Raw genomic sequence first — 24,533 nt, forward strand, 5'->3', positions numbered from 1 at the left:
ATCCAGATCAGCGCCAGAATTCCTATCTTTTCTTCTCCAATCCTACTTATCTTTTTATTATCATTCTTTCTTCTTTCTTCTATCTTTTCTTATTCTTTCTTCCTCCTTTCTTACTTTCTTCTTCTGCATCTCTTTAACTTCTCATCCTTCTTCACTTTCATTCTATTTTACTTAATTTATTTGCATACTTTCATTCATTGCATTTTAATTTTGTGCATATTTTTATTTTTTTCTAAATTTATTATTTTTTCATTTGTGTTAAAATTTTCTAATTCAAACTGTTGCATCTTTTCTTGAATTATTCTGGTACTTCATGACTTGTTTTATTCTGACTGGGTTTTATTCTTCATGAGTCAATGCTAATTTTTTTTATGATACTTGTATTCCATTTGCATTGACATGGACTCACACTGTCTTGCATTACCCACACTCTCTTTCCCATTTTTGCAACTTTTGCACTATTGATATGTCATTTGCTTCTACTATTTTTTCACTTACATGTTGTAGCTACCATGTAATTGAGACTCTCATCATTTGGTATTAACCCAACCATATTTTAAATTGTTTCCTATCTTTGTTTTTGGGTTATTTTTCTTCTTTCTCCTCTTCTTTCAGGATGGCCACCGAGGAAGGGAAACGGAAAACCTTTATATGGGACAACAGACAAGTCCATCTGCACAATCTTTGGAGAAAAGCATCAGTTGTAGCAGCCCGTCCACTTGCACATCTCAGCATGCACCGAGGACGGTGCAATCTTTAAGTGTGGGGAGGTTGATACCGATCTCCATGGGTTAGTTATTTTCTTCTCAACTCCAATATTTTATTTTCTTTGTTTGTTCATTGTTGCATTTGTATGTTTGATTGCATATTTGTTTGATTTTGTGCATATTTTACCACCACTTGGTTAAATTAATATTTTCTTTTTCAAGAAACTTTTTATAGCATTTCACTAATTTGAATAAAATTATTGATAAACTTGTTTGAAGGAACATTATACTGGAACACGGTTTAGAGCTCAGACACACAAAAACCTGTGAGATTTTGAGCCTATTTGATTGGTTGCATTTTATCAACCTAAAACCTATTTTGGTGTGTGTTTTTCTCTCTAAAATTGTGATCTTTGTCTTGCTTAATTCTATATTTCCATGGTTTGATGTATGCATGCACTTATATGATTGAGGCACTTGTTTTACTGAGCTTACATACCCATATGGCCTTACCCTTTCATTATCCTTTGCAAACCAATGTTGAGCCTATTATTACCCTTTGTTCTTTACTTTAGCACATCATTAACTCTAAGCGAAAAACAATAATGTCCTTAAATTTGAATTCTTGGTTAGCTTAGACTAGTGAGAGTGCTCATGATTTAAGTGTGGGGAAATTGGGTTTGGAAATGTTTGGTTTAAGAATTGGGTGTTATATATCTTTTTGAAAATGAAAGAAATACTTAGGACATGTTCATGCATTCAATAATTTAATCATATGCATTGAGAAAAATAAAAGAAAAAAAAATATAGATATATATAAAAATAAAAAAGAAGAAAAAAGGAAAAGAAAAATAAAGGAGAAAAAGAAAAGAAAAAGAGCAAATAAATAAAAGGGGACAAAATGCCCCAAAGTAAGTGGTAAAAGCAATGCATATGTACTGTACTTGAAATTAGAATGCATGAATATGTGGAAAATATGGTTAGTGGATAGTTAGATGTGGTATTATGATTACATGGATTGTCTAAGTTAGGTGGAAAGTTTAAGTTAATTAAGGATTCAGATTTTAGTCCACTTGGCCAAATACAATCCTACCTTGACCCTAACCCTATTACAACCCTTAAAGGACCTCTTGATATGTGTATTTGTGCATTAAATTCTTTGTTGATTGGTAGAAGAAAAGACAGCCTTAGAAAGCAAGATTAGTAGAGAATTGAGAGATCGAACCTTAAACACCTGAGCGATTAGAGTGCATACACTTCCAGTGAGGGTTCGATGCTCGATTCTTTGTTCCCGGCTTTCATGAGCTATTTTCTTCTGCAAGTTTACTTGTACTTTATTTTATGATTTGAATTAGTGAAATCCAGTTCTTGTCTATTCTTGGAAGATTTATTTACTTTGACCAAGTAGGTAAAAATATTTTGCATGTAGTTACATTCATATAGATAGGTTGCATTTCATACATTCTACCATTCCTCTTCACTCCTTTATAGCTTCTCTTGAGCTTAGCATGAGGACATGCTAATGTTTAAGTGTGGGGAGGTTGATAAACCCCTATTTTATGATTCATCTTGTGCTCAATTAAGTGTTTTTATCAATTCTTCACCCACTTATTCATACTAATTGCATGGTTTTACAATTTCCTTCCTGATTTTGTTCTATGATTGAAAACATGTTTCTTTGGTCTTAATTTAGCTAATCTTAATCCACTCTTATTACCATTCGATGCCGTGATATGTGTGTTAAGTGATTTCAGGATTTATAAGGCAGGAATGGCTTAGAGGATGGAAAGGGAGCATGCAAAAGTGGAAGGAATACAAGAAACTGAAGGAACTGCTAAAGCTGTCTAGACTGACCTCTTGGTACTAAATTGACCATAACTTGAGCTACAGAGGTCCAAATGAGGTGATTCCAGTTGCGTTGGAAAGCTAACATTCGAGGCTTCGCAATAATATATAATTTGTCATAGCTGCCCTGAAGCCAGGTGACGCGCACGCGTAGATCACGCGGATGCGTGACTTGGCAAAAATTCATTCCACGCGAACGCGTGGACGACGCCCTCGCGTGACTTTGCAGCGACCTGTACGTAGGGCTGTTTTTGATCCAGTTTTCAGTCCAGAAAACACAGATTAGAGGCTATAAAGTGGAAGAATCAATCCATTCATTAATACAACATATTAGAACATTCATAATTAATAATTTTAGGTTTAGATGTAGTTTTTAGAGAGAGAGGCTCTCTCCTCTCTCTTAGGATTAGGATTTAGGATTTCTATTATGATTAGGCTACTTCTCTTCAATCACAGGTTCAATGTTCTTTTAATTTATTTTATACTTTTATTTATTCTATTACTTTAATTGTTATTTATCTTTTCAATTTGGCTTATGAACTTCATGTTAGAGTTGATTTCTTTATTTAATATAATTTGAGCGTATTTCAGATTTAAGATTTCTTTCTTTTATTTATGTTATTGCTGCTTCTAATCTGAAGGTATTTTTATTCGAGTAGATCTTCTCCCTTTTTGCTTTGGTTAAGTAATTGGTAACACTTGAGTTATCAAACTCAGCAGTTGATTGAGATTTGGGAATTACTGATTGATTTGGATCGCTCTAAAGCTAGTCTTTCCACAGGAGTTGACTAGGACTTGAGGATCAAATTAATTAGTCCACTTGACTTTTCTTTATTTAGTAAGGTTAACTAAGTGGGAGCAATAACAATTCTCATCACATTTGATAAGGATAACTAGGATGGAATTTCCAGTTCTTATACCTTGCAAGAGATTTTTATAATTATTGATTTATCTTTCTTCCTATTTAAGTTACTTGCTCCCTATTTTAAAAAAAACCCAAAAATACACCTTTTTCCTTAACCAATAATAAATCATACCTCCCTGCAATTCCTTGAGAAGACGACCCGAGGTTTGAATACTTCGGTTATAAATTTTATTGGATTTGCTTAAGTGACAAACAAGTTTTTGTATGAAAGGATTATTGCTTGGTTTAGAAACTATACTAGCAACGAGAATTTATTGTGAATTCTAAACCATCAATCATCAGTTCGTCAAGGTGTCGAGGTTTGTCTTGAGGATTCGTTGTGCTTGCATGGAGGTACCACTCATTATGCTCTGTAGCACATCAATCTACCATTGACATTGTTGGATGCATGTCGCTACTGATGTCATGAATATACCATCAATTTTCAGAGTGGTGCCCATTTTATAGGCAGATTTTGAGGTTTCCACTAGCCGTGAGGTATATCTTTTTATATACGATTTTTTTATTTTCCTTCATAGTAATTTAATTTTATTTTGCATAAAGTGATGCATTGTTCGTTATTGTTTCACATGTCCACAGGTTGATAGGTATAACCCAGCAAAGTAGCTTAATGACCAATTTAACCAGAGAGTCCTTCAATGGCATCTTGCGCTGGATTGATTGCCATTGGATGCGGTACGTGACATTATTTTATTTAGTTTTCCTTAATTGATTTATCTTATGTGATATATTACAATTTAATTAGCAGTTTCAATAGACGCTGTTTGACGGCCATCACTCTGTACTGGTTGAGAGATGACTGGGAGAGGGGGACATGGATGTCTGTAGTTCTCTTGGTCTACTTTAAATATGCTGAGTTTCACCATGCTGATTGGGTGAAAACGCTAGTTCGGTGGCCAACAGCCAGTACCTGAAGACCCAGTCAACATTGATAGGTTCATCACGACCATAGGACTGGGAGAAGACGTATGATGGCCCACTTGTCATAGGGAGTAGTACAATAGATGGAGGTCTTGGTTCAAGAAAGATCACATGATTTTCATATAACCATTCACAGACTACCATCCTACGCAAGAGTATTGGGATTGGTGGCAGTTTGCTTGCTGTTAGGGATGACAACGGGTCCCTATAGAGGCGGGGACATCTCTCCCACCATCACCACCCATAATCCATCCCCATCTCTGCCCCATCCTCGCGATGGGTAACGGGAACCCTTTTATCTGCTGAGGACCGAGGTCTCCACAGATATCTACAAATTTTAAAGAAGATTAAAAGAAATCAATCATTAGAATCATAATCTCCATTACCAGCAACATTTAGTCATAAGTTTACAATCCATACCCAAACCAAATCAATCAAATACCAAAAGACACCTAAAATATAAGAATTTTTAAATTCATTCATCCAATTTCAAATTCACTTTAACAAAAACCAAAAATAGAAGCAGACATTAACCATAAAAAACCATAAAAAGTAACAAATTCAATCATCTAATTTGAAATTTACTTCAGCAAAAATCAGAAGCAGAAGTAGTTATCAACCAGATCTTCTGTAATTCAATATCAACCTGTATAAAAAAAAGCAGATTTTAAAAAGAAAATAGAACAATATCTTTTTAATAGTAACTAAAGCAATTTCTGAAAAGAAGAAAAATAAAATAAAATAGTGTTTTTGAAAAAAAAAAGAAATACCTTTTTCTTTGTCAGCTATAACATCTTCAACGGCAGAACCTCCATCAGTAGCGCCGTTTCTTTTAATTCTCTGATCTCTCTTTATCAAATGTTCTTTCTGCATACAGTAGTACCACGACCCTTCTCTCTTTTCAGAAGCACGATAACGGCGTTTGACTTGGTTGGGTCAGATGCGCCACGGCGATGTTTTCCTCGGTTAGGATAGGAGCGCGATGACGATGTTCTCCTCATGTTGGGTATCAAGCGAGTGACAAAGGTACTGTAGTCACGTTGAGAATGAGAGGGGGATGCAATGAAAGGAGAGGAGATTAGCGGTGACAGGTTGGTGGGTGGTGGACGGCAGTGAAGAGTTAGGAGGAGAGTTTTGTGCAAGTTTGAGAGAGGAAAAAGTAAAGAGAGAGGAGGAAGTGAGAAGAGAGGGAGTGACGGTAGAATGGATTAGAGTTTCATGTGAACTAATATATATATATATATATTAGGGTATTTTAGTAATTTTTTATTTATGGGTATTACATGGTTACCCACGGGGCGAGTATTTCATTCCCTGCCTCCGCCTCCGCCTCCGTTTTTGCCCCCGTCCTATTTAATAAATGGGCCCTCGTTCCTCATCCCTACAAGTGTAAAATTGCTCCCATATCCATCCCCCAACAGGTAATTCCCAGCAGATACCCACCTCGCCGGGGAAAAATTGCCATTCCTACTTTCCGTGTTAGACACCTGTCTGACTAGGACATGCTTGATGATCCTAAGCTTTCGACTCTTCTTCGAGATGTGCAACCTACCACCATTCAACCTAGGGATGTGCTAGACCTTCCTCGTGATGTACCTGATTATCGTAGGTGTGCAAGGGAGGTTCGGCCAGACACCCGGAGGCTGGCTAGGAGGGAGAGGGGATGCGAGTGACGGTCGAGGAGTTGCGGGGTCTTGGATGGAGCGAGTGAGACCTCGTATGGAGTGCTTAGATGTCGAGTCTGAGAAAAAGGTAGAGTATGCCCAACACGAGATCTCGATGACATCCCAGCTGATGAGGAAGGGCCACCACCACTTCTCCCCCACCGCCACTACCACCACCACTACCACCACTACCAGTGTCACAACCACAATCACACCCAGACGATCCTTCTGGGGCTCCACCTGGCTGGGTGGATATTGGTGCATCGATAAGTTGTCATCAGGTGAGTATGATAGATGATATCTAGATTGACAAGGTATTTTAGCTGCACACCATCGACTAGCACACCATGTAGCATATTGTAGACCAGTTCCACACGGGTAGAGAACAGGGTATCAGCCAGGGTATTCATGATTTATCTGCTCCTGTAGCCACTTCTATGTGGATTCCTGGTGTAGAATTTCTAACGATAACTTACCAGCAAGTACACTAGATCGTACCAAGTAATAAACTCAGGTGAGTGGGTGTCGATTCCATGAGGATTAATGGACTAAGCAAGCAATGATTGATTAATTGTTTCAGTAGATAAGTAGAAATAGGAGTTTTGAAAATCAAATAGCATAAAAGACAGTGAATTAAGAAAAGTAAACAGTAAATGGTTGAGTAAACAATATGAGAATAGAGTTAAGGCTTTAGAAATGTCTAAATGTCAACTACCTTGATCATACAATGATTCAGTTTATAGCAAACCCTAGGTGCTTGAATTCCTATTCCTAAGCAATTCAATCTCCTCTAATCCAATCAACTGTCAATTCCTTGATCAATCAATTAAACTAGAGGGTTAAGTGCAATTTCTGATTTATAAGCCATACAAACCCTAAGAATCCAAAAATAATGCAGTTATATGTCACATACCACATTAAGTACATATAATTAAGGAGTTGTGAGAAAGTGGTTTCAAGCTGTAATTCTAATGATATAACTTTTCCAAGATTCAAGAGAATTTAAATTAGATTAGAGTTATTTTTCAGTAATCACTAATCTGTAAGATGAAGAACGAAACCAATTCTTAAACATGAATGAATGCATTAATCAAGAGTAGAACAACAAATAGTTATTAATCCATCAAAGTAAATAGAGCTCCTAACCTTAACAATGGAGGTTTAATTGCTCATAGTGTGAAGAAAATCCTAGGAGAGAAAAAACTATAAATTGCAGAATAAAAAATTAGGAGAAGAGAAGTTTCCGCGAGGGCGAATCTCTATCCTATTTATGGTCCTAAATTGAAATTGATTTAAAACTTAAATAAAAACCTAAATATATATTCTCTAATTTTTATTTGATTTACAAAATCAAATCTCCAAAGACTTGTTGATTTATTTGCACGCATGGTCCCCACTTTGATCCACACTATCGGCGCTAAACGCCGGTGACTGGGCATTTAGCGCCATCCATATAGTGAGCCTTGCACGAGTTTCAACGTCCGCGGCGCTAAATGCTGGTGTGGTGGCATTTAACGCCACTAGTCCAGAAATTTTTGCACATTTTACAAAGCTCTCGGTGCTAAACACCGAGTTATGGCGTCTAGCGCCACCTATCCAGAGAAAAATGGGTCTTATTAAGATCTTGCAGTCGTGCGTACGCACATCATATTGGTACCCATACTTTCCCTTGTAGCTCCAATGATGTGTACGCATCATGATGCGTACGCATGAGCCTCTTTTGCTACTTCATGCGTTTTTCACCAATTTTTCATCCGAATGCTATCTAAAATTAACAAAGAACCACAGAAACTCAAAGTAGCACCCAAAGGGGTTTAACAAATCAACAGAATACCATATAAATTATACAGAAAAGATACTAATGATACTCACGTATCAGTTGCTTACTCGTCAGTTGGCCTCAGCTACTCATGTGGCATGGATGTCCGTCCTGGTGCTTAGTACGCAACACCCCCATCAGTCGACTATGGGTGGTTGATCACTGCATCCCAGCTGCTATCACCACCACCAGTGTTTTCACCTATGCTACCTCACTACCAAACACATCCGTATCCACCTATGCGGTACCATTATCCTCTGCAGTACCCACATCCTCCACCTCCTCCACTCCTGCACATACAGGCTCTTCCAGTGGCACGACCTATTAGACCCTTGCGTGAGGCACTGCCTCTATTGTGTGGCACAGGGCATCACTTGCGTTTCCCTCTAGACCAGTACCGATGATTAATTTTATATGCTTTGTGTAGTGAAATTTATTTAGTTTTTTGTATATTCCGAGTTTAGTTGAAACTTAACTTATTTAGTATTTTGTATTATCCAAGTTTAGGTGAACTTAACTTTATTTAGCATTTTATATTATCCAAATTTAGTTTGTTTGTATTATCCAAGTTTACTTGAAAACGAACTTCGTTTAACATTTACTATTTAATTTTCACATAACTCGTAGAGACGTCATAGTGTAGTTGACTTAAGAAAGACGAAAAAATAACACTACAAAAAAACCATCAATTTTTAATAAATGAAATACACAACACAACTACAATAATGAAATACCACAAATACATGACACAACTAGGTATCCTCTGTGGGTTGATTGGGGCACCCTTTCCGAGTATGGTCTGTTTGCACATTACGAAATCTCATAGCAACTGGTCTGCCAATTGCTTTTCTACTCATGGAGGGATTAGAATGCAAACTTGTCCCATACCACTCTGGTCATAGCTTCTCGTCTGGTATCGGCAAAAACTCTACGTCATATACCTTAAACAATGCCTCTTGCCTGTACAATGGATGAACATATCTCCCCAATTGACACTTGTAGTGACACAAGTAGCAAGTGCATGACGACATAGAAAACAAAGTGACTAGACCACAGGCACATATGCCTGCACTCAACCGAACCCGGAATAAACCTTAACTCCAACCCTCTAGAGGCTCTAACTCCTCCACCACAATCATTGAGGCCTTCTTATCGCAATGTGTTACCTGCATCTTTGGGATTTGGTGCACGAAATTGTGATCATCAATGGCACCAACAACTTGGTATGCACAATTGTAATCTCAACTCTTTATCACAACTCCACACAACTAACCAGCTAGTGCACTGGGTCATCCAAGTAATAAACCTTATGTGAGTAAGGGTCGATCCCACGGAGACTGTCGGCTTGAAGCAAGCTATAGTCATCTTGTAAATCTCAGTCAGGCAGATTCAAATGGTTATGGAGGATTGATAAGTAAAAGATGAATAAAACATAAAATAAAGATAGAGATACTTATGTAATTCATTGGTAGGAATTTCAGATAAGCGTATGAAGATGCTTTATTCCTTCTGAACCTCTGCTTTCCTATTGCCTTCTTCCAATCATTCATACTCCCTTCCATGGCAAGCTTTATGTTGGGAATCACCGTTGTCAATGGATACTTCCCGTCCTCTCAGTGAAAATGTTCCAAATGCGTTGTCACCGCACGGCTAATCATTTGTCGGTTCTCGATCATGTTGGAATAGAATCCATTGATCCTTTTGCGTCTGTCACACGCCCAACACTTGTGAGTTTGAAGCTCGTCACAGTCATCCCTTCCTAGATCCTACTTGGAATACCACAGACAATGTTTACACTTTTCAGACCTCAGGAATGACCGCCAATAATTCTAGCCTATACCACGAAGGTTCTAATCTTAGATTAGAAACCCAAGAGATACACATTCAAGCTTGATTGCATGTAGAACGGAAGTGATTGTCAGGCACGCATTCATAGGTGAGAATGATGATGAGTGTCACGGATCATCACATTCATCAAGTTGAAGAACGAGTGTATATCTTAGAGAAGAAGTAGGCATGAATTGAATAGAAAAACAGTAGTACTTTACATTAATTCATGAAGAACAGCAGAGCTCCACACCTTAATCTATGGTGTGTAGAAACTCCACCGTTAAAAATACATAAGAACAAGGTCTAGGCATGGCTGAATGGCCAGCCCTCATAAAGGTCTAAGATAGCATAAGACTAATCAAAGATCAAAAGTCCCTAAATACAATAGCAAAAGGTCCTATTTATAGAGAACTAGTAACCTAGGGTTTACAGAAATGAGTAAATAATGCAGAAATCCACTTCTGGGCCCACTTGGTGTGTGCTTGGGCTGAGTATTGAAGCTTTCACATGCAGAGACTTTTTTTGGAGTTAAACGCCAGCTTTTGTGCCAGTTTGGGCGTTTAACTCCAGCTTTTATGCCAGTTCTGGCGTTTTGACGCCAGAATTTCTATGCTGACTTGGAACGCCAGTTTGGGCCATCAAATCTTGGGCAAAGTATGGACTATTATCTATTGCTGGAAAGCCCAGGATGTATACTTTCCAACTCAATTGAGAGCGCGCCAATTGGGCTTCTGTAGCTCCAGAAAATCCACTTCGAGTGTAGAGAGATCAGAATCCAACAGCATCTGCAGTCTTTTTTCAACCTCTAAATTAGAGTTTTGCTCAGGTCCCTCAATTTCGGCCAGAAAATACCTGAAATCACAGAAAAATACACAAACTCATAGTAAAGTCCAGAAATGTGATTTTTATTTAAAAACTAATAAAAAAAATGAAAACTAACTAAAATATACTAAAAACATACTAAAAACAATGCCAAAAAGCGTATAAATTATCCATTCATCACAACACCAAACTTAAACTGTTGCTTGTCTCCAAGCAACTAAAAATTAAATAGGATAAAAAGAATAGAATATGCAATGAATTCAAAAATATCTATGAAGATCAGTCTTAATTAGATGAGCGGGGCTTATTAGCTTTTTGCTTCTGAATAGTTTTGGCATCTCAATTTATCCTTTGAAGTTCAGAATGATTGGCATCTATAGGAACTCAGAATTCAGATAGTGTTATTGATTCTCCTAGTTCAGCATGTTGATTCTTGAACACAGCTACTTTATGAGTCTTGGCCGTGACCCTAAGCATTTTGTTTTCCAGTATTACCACCGGATACATAAATGCCACAGACACATAACTGGGTGAACCTTTTCAGATTGTGACTCAGCTTTGCTAGAGTCCCCAATTAGAGGTGTTCAGAGCTCTTAAGCACACTCTTTTTGCTTTGGACCACGACTTTAACCGCTCAGTCTCAAGTTTTCACTTGACACCTTCACGCCACAAGCACATGATTAGTGACAGCTTGGTTTAGCCGCTTAGGCCAGGATTTTATTCCTGTGGGCCCTCCTATCCACTGATGCTCAAAGCCTTGGATCCTTTTTTATTTCACCCTTGCCTTTTGGTTTAAAGGGCTATTGGCTTTTTCTGCTTGCTTTTTCTTTTTCTTGCTTTTTCTCTTTTTTTTTTCTTTTTTTTCGCATATATATTTTTTTCTGCAAGCTTTTCACTGCTTTTTCTTGCTTCAAGAATCAATTTTATGATTTTTTAGATTATCAAATAACATTTCTCCTTTTTCATCATTCTTTCAAGAGCCAACAATTTTAACATTCATGAGCAACAAATTCAAAAAATATGCACGGTTCAAGCATTCATTCAGAAAGACAAAAGTATTACCACCACATCAAAATAACTAAACTGTTTTAAAATTTGAAATTCATGCAGTTCTTTTTCTTTTTCAATTAAAAACATTTTTCATTTAAGAAAGGTGATGGACTCATTTTCATAGCTTTAAGGCATAGACACTTAGACAGTAGTGATCATGTAATAAAGACACAAACATAAATAAACATAAAGCATAAAAATTTGAAAAACAGAAAATAAAGAACAAGAAAATTAAAGAACGGGTCCACCTTAGTGATGGCGGCTTGTTCTTCCTCTTGAAGATCTTATGGAGTGCTTGAGCTCCTCAATATCTCTTCCTTACCTTTGTTGCTCCTCTCTCATAACTCTTTGGTCTTCTCTAATTTCATGGAGGAGGATAGAATGCTCTTAGTGCTCCACCCTTAGTTGTCCCATGTTGGAACTTAATTCTCCTAGGGAGGTGTTGATTTTCTCCCAATAGTTTTGTGAAGGAAAATGCATCCCTTGAGGTATCTCAGGGATTTCATGATGAGGAATTTCCTCATGCTCTTGTCCATGAGTGGGATCTCTTGTTTGCTCTATCCTTTTCTTATTGATGGGCTTGTCCTCATCAATGAGGATGTCTTCCTCTATGTCAATTCCAGCTGAATTGCAAAGGTGACAAATAAGATGAGGGAAAGCTAACCTTGACAAAGTAGAGGACTTGTCTGCCACATTGTAGTGTTTTAGGGATATAATCTCATGAACTTCTACTTCCTCTTCAATCATGATACTGTGGATCATGATAGCCCGGTCTATAGTAACTTTAGACCGGTTGCTAGTGGGAATGATTGAGCGTTGGATGAACTCCAACCATCCCCTAGCCACGGGCTTGAGGTCATGCCTTCTTAGTTGAACTGGCTTTCCTCTTGAATATCTCTTCCATTGAGCGCCCTCTTCACAAATGTCTCTGAGGACTTGGTCCAACCTTTGATCAAAGTTGACCCTTCTAGTGTAGGATTTGCATCATTGGCAAGTTGAATGACAACCTTACATTTTCCGGACTGAAATCTAAGTATTTTTCCCGAACCATTATAAGCCAATTTTTAGGGTCGGGGTTCAAACTTTGATCATGGTTCTTGGTGATCCATGCATTGGCATAGAACTCTTGAACTATTAAGATTCCGACTTGTTGAATGGGGTTGGTGAGAACTTCCCAACCTCTTCTTCGAATCTCATGTCGGATCTCTGGATATTCACCCTTTTTGAGCTTGAAAGGGACCTAGGGGATCACTTTCTTCTTGGCCACGACTTCATAGAAGTGGTCTTGATGCACCTTTGAGATGAATCTCTCCATCTCCCATGACTCGGAGGTGAAAGCTTTTGCCTTCCCTTTCCTCTTTCTAGAGGTTTCTCCGGCCTTAGGTGCCATAAATGGTTATGAAAAAATAAAAAGCAACGCTTTTACCACACCAAACTTAGAAGGTTTGCTCGTCCTCGAGCAAAAGAAGAATAAAGAGAGTAGAGGGAGAAGAAATAGAGGAGATGGAGGGGGTAGTGTTTCGGCCAAGGGGGTAGATGTGTGAAAATGAAGAAGTGAAGATGGGTTTATATAGGAGTGGAGGGAGGGTTTGGTTCGGCCATGTATGGGTGGGTTTGGGAGGGAAAGTGGTTTGAATTTGAATAGTGAGGTAAGTGGAGTTTATGATGGGTGGATGTGGATTGGTGAAGGGTTTATGGAGAAGAGGGTAAGATTTGATAGGTGAGGGGTTTTTGGGGAAGAGGTATTGAGTTGATTGGTGAAGGGTATTTAGGGAAGAGTATTATGAAAATATGTGAAGAATAGAGAGAGTTAGTTGAGGTTGGTGGGGATCCTGTGGGATCCACAGATCCTAAGGTCTCAAGGATTTCTCATCCCTGCACCAATTAGGCGTGCAAAATGCCCTCTGCTGCCAATCCTGGCGTTAAATGCCAGGTTGCTACCCATTTCTGGCGTTTAACGCCAGCTTCTTGCCCTTTTCTGGCGTTAAACGCCAGTATGGTGCCCATTTCTGGCGTTAAACACCCAGAATGGTGCCAGACTGCGTGTTTAACACCCATTCTGCTGCCCTTACTGGCGTTTTTCTCCTCCAGAGTGTGCTGTTTTTCATTCTATTTTTCAGTTTGTTTTTGCTTTTTCAATTGTTTTTGTGACTTCACATGATCATCGACCTATAGAAAACATAAAATAACAATGGAAAATAGAAATATAACATAGATAAGTAAAATTGAGTTGCCTCCCAACAAGCGCTTCTTTAATGTCAATAGCTTGATAGTGGGCTCTCATGGAGACTCACAGATACTCAGAGTATGATAATGGCCTCTCAACACCAAACTTAGAGTTTGGTTGTGGCCTCCCAACACCAAACTTAGAGTTTGAATGTGGGTATTTTGTTTGACTCTGCATTGAGAGAAGCTTTTCATGCTTCTTCTCTATGGTTACAGAGGGAGATCCTTGAACTTTAAACACAAGGGAGTCCTCATTCACTTGAAGGACCAATTCTCCTCTGTCAACATCAATCACAACTTTTACTGTGGCTAGGAAGGGTCTGCCAAGGATGATGGATTCATCCATACACTTCCCAGTGTCTAGGACTATGAAATCAGCAGGGATGTAGTGGTCTTCAACCTTTACCAAGACATCCTCTACAAGTCCATAAGCCTATTTCCTTGAATTATTTGCCATCTCTAGTGAGATTCTTGCAGCTTGTACCTCAATGATCCCTAGCTTCTCCATTACAGAGAGAGGCATGAGGTTTATGCTTGATCCTAGGTCACACAGAGTCTTCTCAAAGATCATGGTGCCTATGGTACAAGGTATTGAGAACTTTCCAGGATCTTGTCTCTTTAGAGGTAATTTCTGCCTAGTCAAGTTATCCAGTTCTTTGGTGAGCAAGGAGGTTTCATCCTTCCATGTCTCATTACTAAATAGCTTGGCATTTAACTTCATGATTACTCCAAGGTACTTAGTAACTTGTTCTTCAGTAATATCTTCATCCTCTTCAGAGGAAGAATACTCATCAGAGCTCATGAATGGCAAAAGTAAGTTCAATGGAATCTCTATTGTCTCAGTGTGAGCCTCAGATTCCCATGGTTCCTCATTAAGGAACTCCTTAGAGACCAGTGGACGTCCATTGAGGTCTTCTTCAGTGGAGATCACTGCCTCTTCCTCTTCTCCAGGTTTGGTCGTGTGGGGTATGTTGATGGCCTTACACTCTCCTTTTGGATTCTCTTCTGTATTGCTTGGAAGAGTACTAGGAGGGAGTTCTGTAACTTTCTTGCTCAGCTGACCCACTTGTGCCTCCAAATTTCTAATGGAGGACCTTGTTTCAGTCATGAAACTTTGACTGGTTTCAATTAGATCAGAGACTACAGTTGCTAAGTCAGAGTGGCTCTACTTAGAATTCTCTGTCTGTTGCTGAGAAGATGATGGAAAGAGCTTGCTATTGCTAAACCTATTTCTTCCACCATTATTGTTGTTGAAGCCTTGTTGAGGCCTCTGTTGATCCTTCCATGAGAGGTTTGGATGATTTCTCCATGAAGGATTATAGGTGTTTCCATAGGGTTCTCCCATGTAATTCACCTCTTCCATTACTGGGTTCTCAGGATCATAAGCTTCTTCTTCAGATGAAGCTTCTTTGGTACTGCCTGTTGCTGCTTGCATTCCAGACAGACTTTGAGAAATCATATTGACTTGTTGAGTCAATATTTTGTTCTGAGCCAATATGGCATTCAGAGTATCAATTTCAAAAACTCATTTCTTCTGATTTGTCCCATTATTCACAGGATTCCTTTCAGAAGTGTACATGAATTGGTTATTTGCAAATATTTCAATGAGTTCTTGAGCTTCTGCAGGCATCTTCTTCAGATGAAGAGATCCTCCAGCAGAGCTGTCCAATGACATCTTAGACAGTTCAAATAGACCATCATAGAAAATACCTATGATGCTCCATTCTGAAAGCATGTCAGAAGGACACCTTCTGATCAATTGCTTGTATCTTTCCCATGCTTCATAGAGGGATTCACCTTCTTTCTGTCTGAAGGTTTGGACTTCCACTCTAAGCTTGCTCAATTTTTGAGGTGGAAAGAACTTTGCCAAGAAGGCATTGACTAGCTTTTCCCAAGAGTTCAGGCTTTCTTTAGGTTGTGAATCCAACCATGTTCTAGCTCTGTCTCTTATAGCAAAGGGAAAAAGCATAAGCTTGTAGACCTCAGGATCAACCCCATTGGTCTTGACAGTGTCACAGATTTGCAAAAATTCAGCCAAAAACTGATGAAGATCTTCCAATGGAAGTCCATAAAACTTGCAATTCTGTTGCATTAGAGAAACTAATTGAGGCTTAAGCTCAAAGTTTTTTGCTCCAATGGCAGGGATTGAGATGCTTCTCCCATAGAAGTCAGGAGTAGGTGCAGTAAAGTCACCAAGCACCTTCCTTGCATTGTTGGCATTGTTGTTGTTTTCGGCTGCCATGGCTTTTTCTTGTTTGAAAAGTTCTGTTAGGTCCTCTATAGAGAGTTGTACTTTAGCTTCTCTTAGCTTTCTCTTTAAGGTCCTTTCAGGTTCAGGATCAGCTTCAACAAGAATGCCTTTGTCCTTGCTCCTGCTCATATGAAAAGGGAGGAGAAGAAAATATGGAATCCTCTATGTCACAGTATAGAGATTCCTTGAGGTGTCAGAGGAAAATAAAAATAGAAGGATGAGGTAGAGAAGAGAGAATTCGAACTTATCAAGAGAGATAGAGTTCGAATTGTTGATAATGGAGAGGTGTTAGTCCTTTAAATAGAAAGATGTGAGAAGAGGGGAAGAATTTTCGAAAATAAAGTAAAAGATTTTGAAATAATTAATAGAAATTTTGAAAATTTAGTAAATGATTTTCGAAAACTAAGATTGGGAAAGAAATTAAGTGATTTTTGGAAAAGATTTTGAAATTAGAAATAAAAAAGATATGATTGAAAATTAATTTTGAAAAAGATGTGATTGAGAAGGTATGATTGAGAAGATATGATTGAGAATCAAATTTAAAAGAAGAAAGTTTTTAGAATTAAAGTTGATTACTTGACCAATAAGAAATTAAAAGATATGATTCTAGAATTAAAACTTTTGATCCTTTCTTAATAGGCAAGTAACAACTTGAAAATTTTGAATTAAATCACTAATTGTAGCAAGGATTTTCGAAAATAGTAATAAATAAAAAATTGAAAGAAATTGATTTTAAAAAGATATGATTGAAAAGATATGATTTGAAAAAAATTTGATTTTGAAAAATTATGAAAATTTGAAAAAGATTTGAATTAAAAACAAAATCTTTCCTCTAGTGTCCTCCTGGCGTTAAACGCCCAGAATGGCATCCATTCTGGCGTTTAACGCCCAAAATGCTACCTTTTTGGGTGTTTAACACCCAGCCAGGCACCCTGGCTAGCGTTTAAACGCCAGTTTTTCTTCTTCACTGGGCGTTTTGAACGTCCAGCTTTTTCTGTGTGATTCCTCTGCTGAATGTTTTGAATCTTCAATTCTCTGTGTTATTGACTTGAAAAGACAAATTTTTTTAAATTTTTTTTGAATTTTTAATGATGAGAAACAATAATAAAAAGAATGCAACTAAGATCAAATAAGCAATGCATGCAAGACACCAAACATAGAAGTTTGTATACTAAGGACTATAACAAATTGAAAATGCATATGAAAAACAACAAAAGACACAAAATAAGAGAAATTAAAGATCAGAGCAATGAAATCATCAAGAACAGCTGGAAAATCAATGAAGAACATATTACATATATTCGAAAAATGCAAGAAGAAGAAAGACATGCAATTGACACCAAACTTTAAAAATTGACACTAGACTCAAACAAAAAACATAAAATATTTTTTATTTTTATGATTTTATAATTTTTTTTTTGTGATTTTTCGAAAATTATATGGAAAGGAAAATAAAGGGATTCAAAATTTTTAATGAGAATTCCAGGAATTAGACATGGCTTACTAGCCAGCCAAGCTTTCAGTGAAAGCTTCGGTCCAAAATACTAGACATGGCCAATGGCCAGCCAAGCTTTAGCAGATCATTACTTTCAACAGCAAAATTGATAGAAATCAACAAGCTCTTGTGATGATAAGTTGAAACCTCAGTCGAAAAGATTAGACATGGCTTCACAGCCAGCCAGACTTCAACAAATCATCATGAAACTCTAGAATTCATTCTTAAAAACTCTGAAGAACAAAATAGAAATTTTTTTTTGTATTTTTGAAAATTTTTTCAAAAATAAGAAGTAAAAAGCTTAAACATAAAATAAAATTACCTAATCTAAGCAACAAGATGAACCGTCAGTTGTCCAAACTCGAACAATCCCCGACAACGGTGCCAAAAATTTGGTGCACGAAATTGTGATCATCAATGGCGCCAACAACTGGCACGCACAATTGTAATCTCAACTCTTTATCACAACTCTGCACAACTAACCAGCGAGTGCACTGGGTCGTCCAAGTAATAAACCTTACGTGAGTAAGGGTCGATCCCACGGAGACTGTCGGCTTGAAGCAAGCTATGGTCATCTTGTAAATCTCAGTCAGGCAGATTCAAATGGTTATGGAGGATTGATAAGTAAAAGATGAATAAAACATAAAATAAAGATAGAGATACTTATGTAATTCATTGGTAGGAATTTCAGATAAGCGTATGAAGATGCTTTGTTCCTTCTGAACCTCTGCTTTCCTATTGCCTTCTTCCAATCATTCATACTCCTTTCCATGGCAAGCTTTATGTTGGGCATCACCGTTGTCAATGGCTACTTCCCGTCCTCTCAGTGAAAATGTTCAAAATGCGCTGTCACCGCACGGCTAATCATTTGTCGATTCTCGATCATGTTGGAATATGATCCATTGATCCTTTTGCGTCTGTCACACGCCCAACACTCGCGAGTTTGAAGCTCGTCACAGTCATCCCTTCCCAAATCCTACTTGGAATACCACAGACAAGGTTTAGACTTTTCGGACCTCAGGAATGGCCGCCAATAATTCTAGCCTATACCACGAAGGTTCTAATCTTAGATTAGAAACCCAAGAGATACACATTCAAGCTTGATTGCATGTAGAACGGAAGTGGTTGTCAGGCACGCGTTCATAGGTGAGAATGATGATGAGTGTCACGGATCATCACATTCATCAAGTTGAAGAACGAGTGTATATCTTAGAGAAGAAGTAGGCGTGAATTGAATAGAAAAATAGTAGTACTTTGCATTAATTCATGAAGAACAGCAGAGCTCCACACCTTAATCTATGGTGTGTAGAAACTCCACCGTTGAAAATACATAAGAATAAGGTCTAGGCATGATCAAATGTCCAGCCCTCATAAAGTTCTAAGATAGCATAAGACTAATCAAAGATCAAAAGTCCCTAAATACAATAGCAAAAGGTCCTATTTATAGAGAACTAGTAACCTAGGGTTTACAGAAATGAGTAAATGATGCAGAAATCTACTTCCGGGCCCACTTGGTATGTGCTTGGGCTGAGTATTGAAGCTTTCACGTGTAGAGACTTTTCTTGGAGTTAAACGCCAGCTTTTGTGCCAGTTTGGGCGTTTAACTCCAGCTTTTATGCCACTTCTGGCGTTTTGACGCCAGAATTTCTATACTGACTTGGAATGCCGGTTTGGGCCATCAAATCTTGAGTAAAGTATGGATTATTATTTATTGCTAGAAAGCCCAGGATGTCTACTTTCCAACGCAATTGAGAGCGCGCCAATTGGGCTTCTGTAGCTCCAGGAAATCCACTTCAAGTGCAGGGAGGTCAGAATCCAACAGCATCTGCAGTCCTTTTTCAGCCTCTGAATTAGATTTTTGCTCAGGTCCCTCAATTTCAGCCAGAAAATACCTGAAATCACAGAAAAATACACAAACTCATAGTAAAGTCCAGAAATGTGATTTTTATTTAAAAACTAATAAAAACATAATAAAAACTAACTAAAATATACTAAAAACATACTAAAAACAATGCCAAAAAGTGTATAAATTATCCGCTCATCAGGATTCCTTCTCTATTCTTCTCAATAGCAGCCACTAAGAAAACTAATTACTGGCTGCTAGTTGTGCCTATGCCTCCTTACTCTTCATGACGAACAACTGTTGCAGCCTCTTGTAAGTACATCTAATAATGGATGAAATCGATAAATACCGCACCCTTCAAAACTACATTCATGCACTCGAAGAGGTTTGTTGTCATGTCCCCAATCCTACGACTGCTATCACAATGTTGTAACTATATTTCCTTGTTGAATCTACTGGCCCAGTGATAAACCACTATTTTGTGATTTATCTTGTGCTAAATTGAGTGTTTTTTATCAAGTCTTTGCACACTTATTCATACAATTTGCATGATTTTACAATTCCTTCCTGATTCTATTCTATGATTCAAAACTCGCTTTATACGCCCTTAAATTGTATATTTTTAATGTCCTTTTAAACCATTCGATGCCGTGATCCGTGTGTTAAGTGTTTTCAGGCTTTATAAGGTAGGAATTGCTTAGAGGATTGAAAAGAAGCTTGCAAAAAATGAAAGGAACACACGAAAGTAAGGAGCTGACCGGCGAAGAACGACGTGCGCACATACCTGATGCGTGCGCGTGAGTTGGAGATTTCCACAGCGACGTGTGCACATACTTGACGCGTACGCATGAAAAGCGAAATTGCATGGTGACGCGTGCGTGTACCTGACGCGTACGCATGACAGGCGAAGAAGACCATCGACGCGTACGCATGACTGACGCGTACGCATGATGTGCGCCACGTGTAGAAAGTGCAGAAGACGCTGGGGGCGATTTTGGGCTGAGTTTGGACCCAGTTTTCGGCCCAGAAACGCAGACTAGAGCCAGGGGACAAGCAGAGACTCAAGACACATTGACACATTCACAATTTACAGAGTTTTTAGTTTTTTTTTGCTTTGAATCTTAGGGAGAAAAATACTACCTCCTCTAGGGTTCTTCATATTCATAGTTCTAGGATTTTATGCTTTTGATTTGGATATCGAGAAGAGTTACTACCTCCGTTGAAGTTTTCATCATTCTAGTTTGTTTCCTTATTCGTTTACTCTTTTTATCACCCATTAACCCTGTTCAGATATGGATGTTTATGGCTTTGGAATTTATTAATGCAAAGAATTATTTTTACCTTTAATTAATTTTCTATTATTACTTTATTCGAATTATCATATCTTCTTTTTATTCCCTTTACATGTCTATAAGAATGGTATTCATATCAATGGAGTAGATGATGAGCGGATAATTTATCCGCTTTTTGGTATTGTTTTTACATAGTTTTCAGTATAATTTAGTTAGTTTTTAGTATATTTTTATTAGTTTTTAGTTAAAATTCACATTTCTGAATGTTACTATGATTTTGTGTATTTTTCTGTGATTTCAGGTAATTTCTGGCTAAAATTTAGGGACTTGAGCAAAAATCATATTCAGAGGTTGAAGAAGGACTGCAGATGCTGTTGGATTCTGACCTCCCTGCACTCAAAGTGGGTTCTCTAGAGCTACAGAACTCAATTTGGCGCGCTCTCAATTGCGTTGAAAAGTAGACATCCAGGGCTTTCCAGAAATATATAATAGTCCATACTTTGATTAAGGATAGACGATGTAAACTAGCGTTGAACGCCAGTTCCATGCTGCATTCTGGAGTCAAACGCCAGAAACAAGTTGCAAAGTGGTGTTAAACGCCAGAAATAGGTTACAAACTGGCGTTCAACTCCAAGAAAGACCTCTACACGTGTAAAGCTCAATGCTCAGCCCAAGCACACACCAAGTGGGCCCCGGAAGTGGATTTCTGCACTATTTAATTATTTCTGTAAACCCTAGTAACTAGTTTAGTATAAATAGGACTTTTTACTATTGTATTTACATCTTTGGAACATCTTTGGATTATCTTTTGATCCTTTGATCACGTTTTGGGGGCTGGCCATTCGGCCATGCCTGGACCATTATCACTTATGTATTTTCTACGGTAGAGTTTCTACACACCATAGATTAAGGTGTGGAGCTCTGCTGTTCCTCATGAATTAATATAAAGTAGTACTACTGTTTTTCTATTCAATTCAAGCTTATTCCTTCTCTAAGATACCCATTCGCACCCAAGAACATGATGAATGTGATGATTATGTGACGCTTATCATCATTCTTACCTATGAACGCGTGCCTGACAAACACTTCTGTTCTACATGCAAACAAGCTAGAATGAGTATCTCTTAGATATCTAATACAGGGGACCGAGTCCGAGCTATTAGAGTCTTCGTGGTATAAGTTAGAACCTATGGATGGCCATTCCTGAGATCCGAAAAGTCTAAACCTTGTCTGTGGTATTCCGAGTAGGATCTGGGAAGGGATGGCTGTGACGAGCTTCAAACTCACGAGTGCTGGCCGTAGTGACAGACGCAAAAGGATAGTAAATCCTATTCCAGTATGATCGAGAACCGACAGATGATTAGCCATGCAGTGACAGCGCATTGGACCATTTTCACAAAGAGGATGGGATGTAGCCATTGACAACGGTGATGCCCTACATAAAGCTTGCCATGGAAAGGAGTAGGAATGGTTGGATGAAGATAGCAGGAAAGCAGAGGTTCATAGGAACGAAAAGCATCTCTATACGCTTATCTGAAATTCTCACCTATGAATTACATAAGTATCTCTATCCTATTTTAATTATCTTTTAGTACACTATAATCTCTTAATACATTTGAATCCGCTTGACTGAGATTTACAAGGTGACCATAGCTTGCTTCAAGCCGACAATCTCCGTGGGATCGACCCTTACTCACGTAAGGTTTATTACTTGGACGACCCAGTGCACTTGCTGGTTAGTTGTATGAAGTTGTGAAACAGAATTAAGAACATGAACGTGCGTATTGAGTTTTTAGCGCCGTTACCAAGGAAGGAATGATCACGATTTCGCACACCAAGTTTTTGGCGCCGTTGCCGGGGATTGTTCGAGTTTGGACAACTGACGGTTCATCTTGTTACTCAGATTAGGTAATTTTATTTTAATTTTAAGCTTTTTATTTCTTATTTTTGAAAAATACAAAAAAATTAATTTCTTCTTTTTCGTTTTTCCCAATTAATTTTCGAAAAAATCCAAAAAAATTTATAAAATCATAAAATCAAAAATATTTTTGTGTTTCTTGTTTGAGTCTAGAGTCAAGTTTTGAGTTTGGTGTCAATTGCATCTTTTTAATTATTTTTGAAAATTTCATGCATTGCATTCTTCATGATCTTCAAGCTGTTCTTGGCCAGTCTTCTTGTTTGATCTTCATATTTTCTTCTTTTGTGTCTTTTCTTGTTTTTTATATGCATTTTCAATTCGTTAGTGTCTAAAGTTTGAAAATTTCTAAGTTTGGTTTCTTGCATGTTTTTCTTTTCTTAAAAATTTTCAAAAATAAGTCTTGATGTTCATCTTGATCTTCAAAGTGTTCTTGGTGTTCATCTTGACATTCATAGTGTTCTTGCATGCATTAGTTGTTTTGATTCATAATTTTTATGTTTTGTGTCAATTTTATGTTTTTCTCTCTCATCATTAAAAATTCAAAAATAAAAAAAAAATATCTTTCCCTTTTTCACTCATCAAAATAAAAAATTTGAGTTGACTTTTTCAAAATTTTTTAAAAATCTAGTTGTTTTTATGAGTCAAATCAAATTTTCAATTTAAAAATCTTATCTTTTTCAAAATCTTTTTCAAAATCAAATCTTTTTCAATTTTCTTTTCATATTTTCGAATACCTTTTTAAAATTTTTCAAAATCTTTTTCATTTTTTTGAAAATATTCAAATTAATTTTCAAAATTATTTTTCTTATTTTATTTCTTAATTTTCGAAAATTTTATTAGCATTTAATGTTTTGATTCAAAATTTTTCAAAGTTGTTACTTGCATATTAAGAAAGGTTCAATCTTTAAACTCTAGAATCATATCTTTTTAAATTTCTTTTTCAAATCTTTTTCAAAATAAATTTCAATCACATCTTTTTCAAAATCAATTTCAAAATCTTTTCTAACTTCTTATCTTTTCAAATTTGATTTTCAAATCTTTTTCAATCAATCTTATCTTTTTGTTTCAATCATATCTTTTTCAATTTCAATCATATCTTTTTAAAAAAAACTACCTAACTAACTCTCTCCTTCTAATTTTCGAAAATACCTTCCTCTTTTTCAAAAATTCCTTTTTAATTAATTAATTGTTTTAAAAATTTAATTTAATTTAATTTCCATTTTAATTTTCGAATTCTAAATTTAATTTTAAAATATTTTTTTAATTTTCGAATTCCTTTCATCTCCTTCTAATTATTTATTTACTTACTAACACTTCTCTTCATCTCATATCTCAGCTCTTATCCTCACCCTTGTGTTTGGATTATCCATCTTTCTTCACTTTTATTCTCTTTATTCTTCTACTCACATAAAGGAATCTCTATACTGTGACATAGAGGATTCCATATTTTCTTTTCTGTTTTCTTCTTTTTCATATGAGCAGGAACAAGGATAAGAACATTCTTGTTGAAGCTGATCCTGAACCTGAAAGAACTCTGAAGAGGAAGCTAAGGGAAGCTAAAGCACAACTCTCTGGAGAAAATCTGACAGAAATTTTTGAAAAAGAAGACAACATGGCCAAAAATAATAATAATGCAAGGAAGATGCTTGGTGACTTTACTGCACCTAATTCTAATCTACATGGAAGAAGCATCTCAATCCCTGCCATTGGAGCAAACAATTTTGAGCTTAAACCTCAATTAGTTTCTCTGATGCAACAGAACTGCAAGTTTCATGGACTTCCATCTGAAGATGCTTTTCAGTTCTTGACTGAATTCTTGCAGATCTGTGATACTGTTAAGACCAATGGGGTTGATCCCGAGGTCTACAGGCTTATGCTTTTCCCATTTGCTGTAAGAGACAAAGCTAGAGTATGGTTGGACTCTC

General features: G+C 37.2%; 1 non-coding gene across 1 annotated transcript; it reads left to right on the forward strand.

Annotated features, from left to right (window-relative positions):
* Nucleotides 1-15,538: 15,538 nt before the first annotated feature.
* On the forward strand, nt 15,539-15,646 carry LOC112760614 (small nucleolar RNA R71). The gene has a single exon (XR_003181046.1). It is a non-coding gene; the product is annotated as a small nucleolar RNA R71 (small nucleolar RNA).
* The last annotated feature ends 8,887 nt before the right edge of the window (nt 15,647-24,533 follow it).

Source organism: Arachis hypogaea, chromosome 16 (assembly GCF_003086295.3).
Source record: "Arachis hypogaea cultivar Tifrunner chromosome 16, arahy.Tifrunner.gnm2.J5K5, whole genome shotgun sequence".
NCBI lineage: Eukaryota > Viridiplantae > Streptophyta > Magnoliopsida > Fabales > Fabaceae > Arachis > Arachis hypogaea.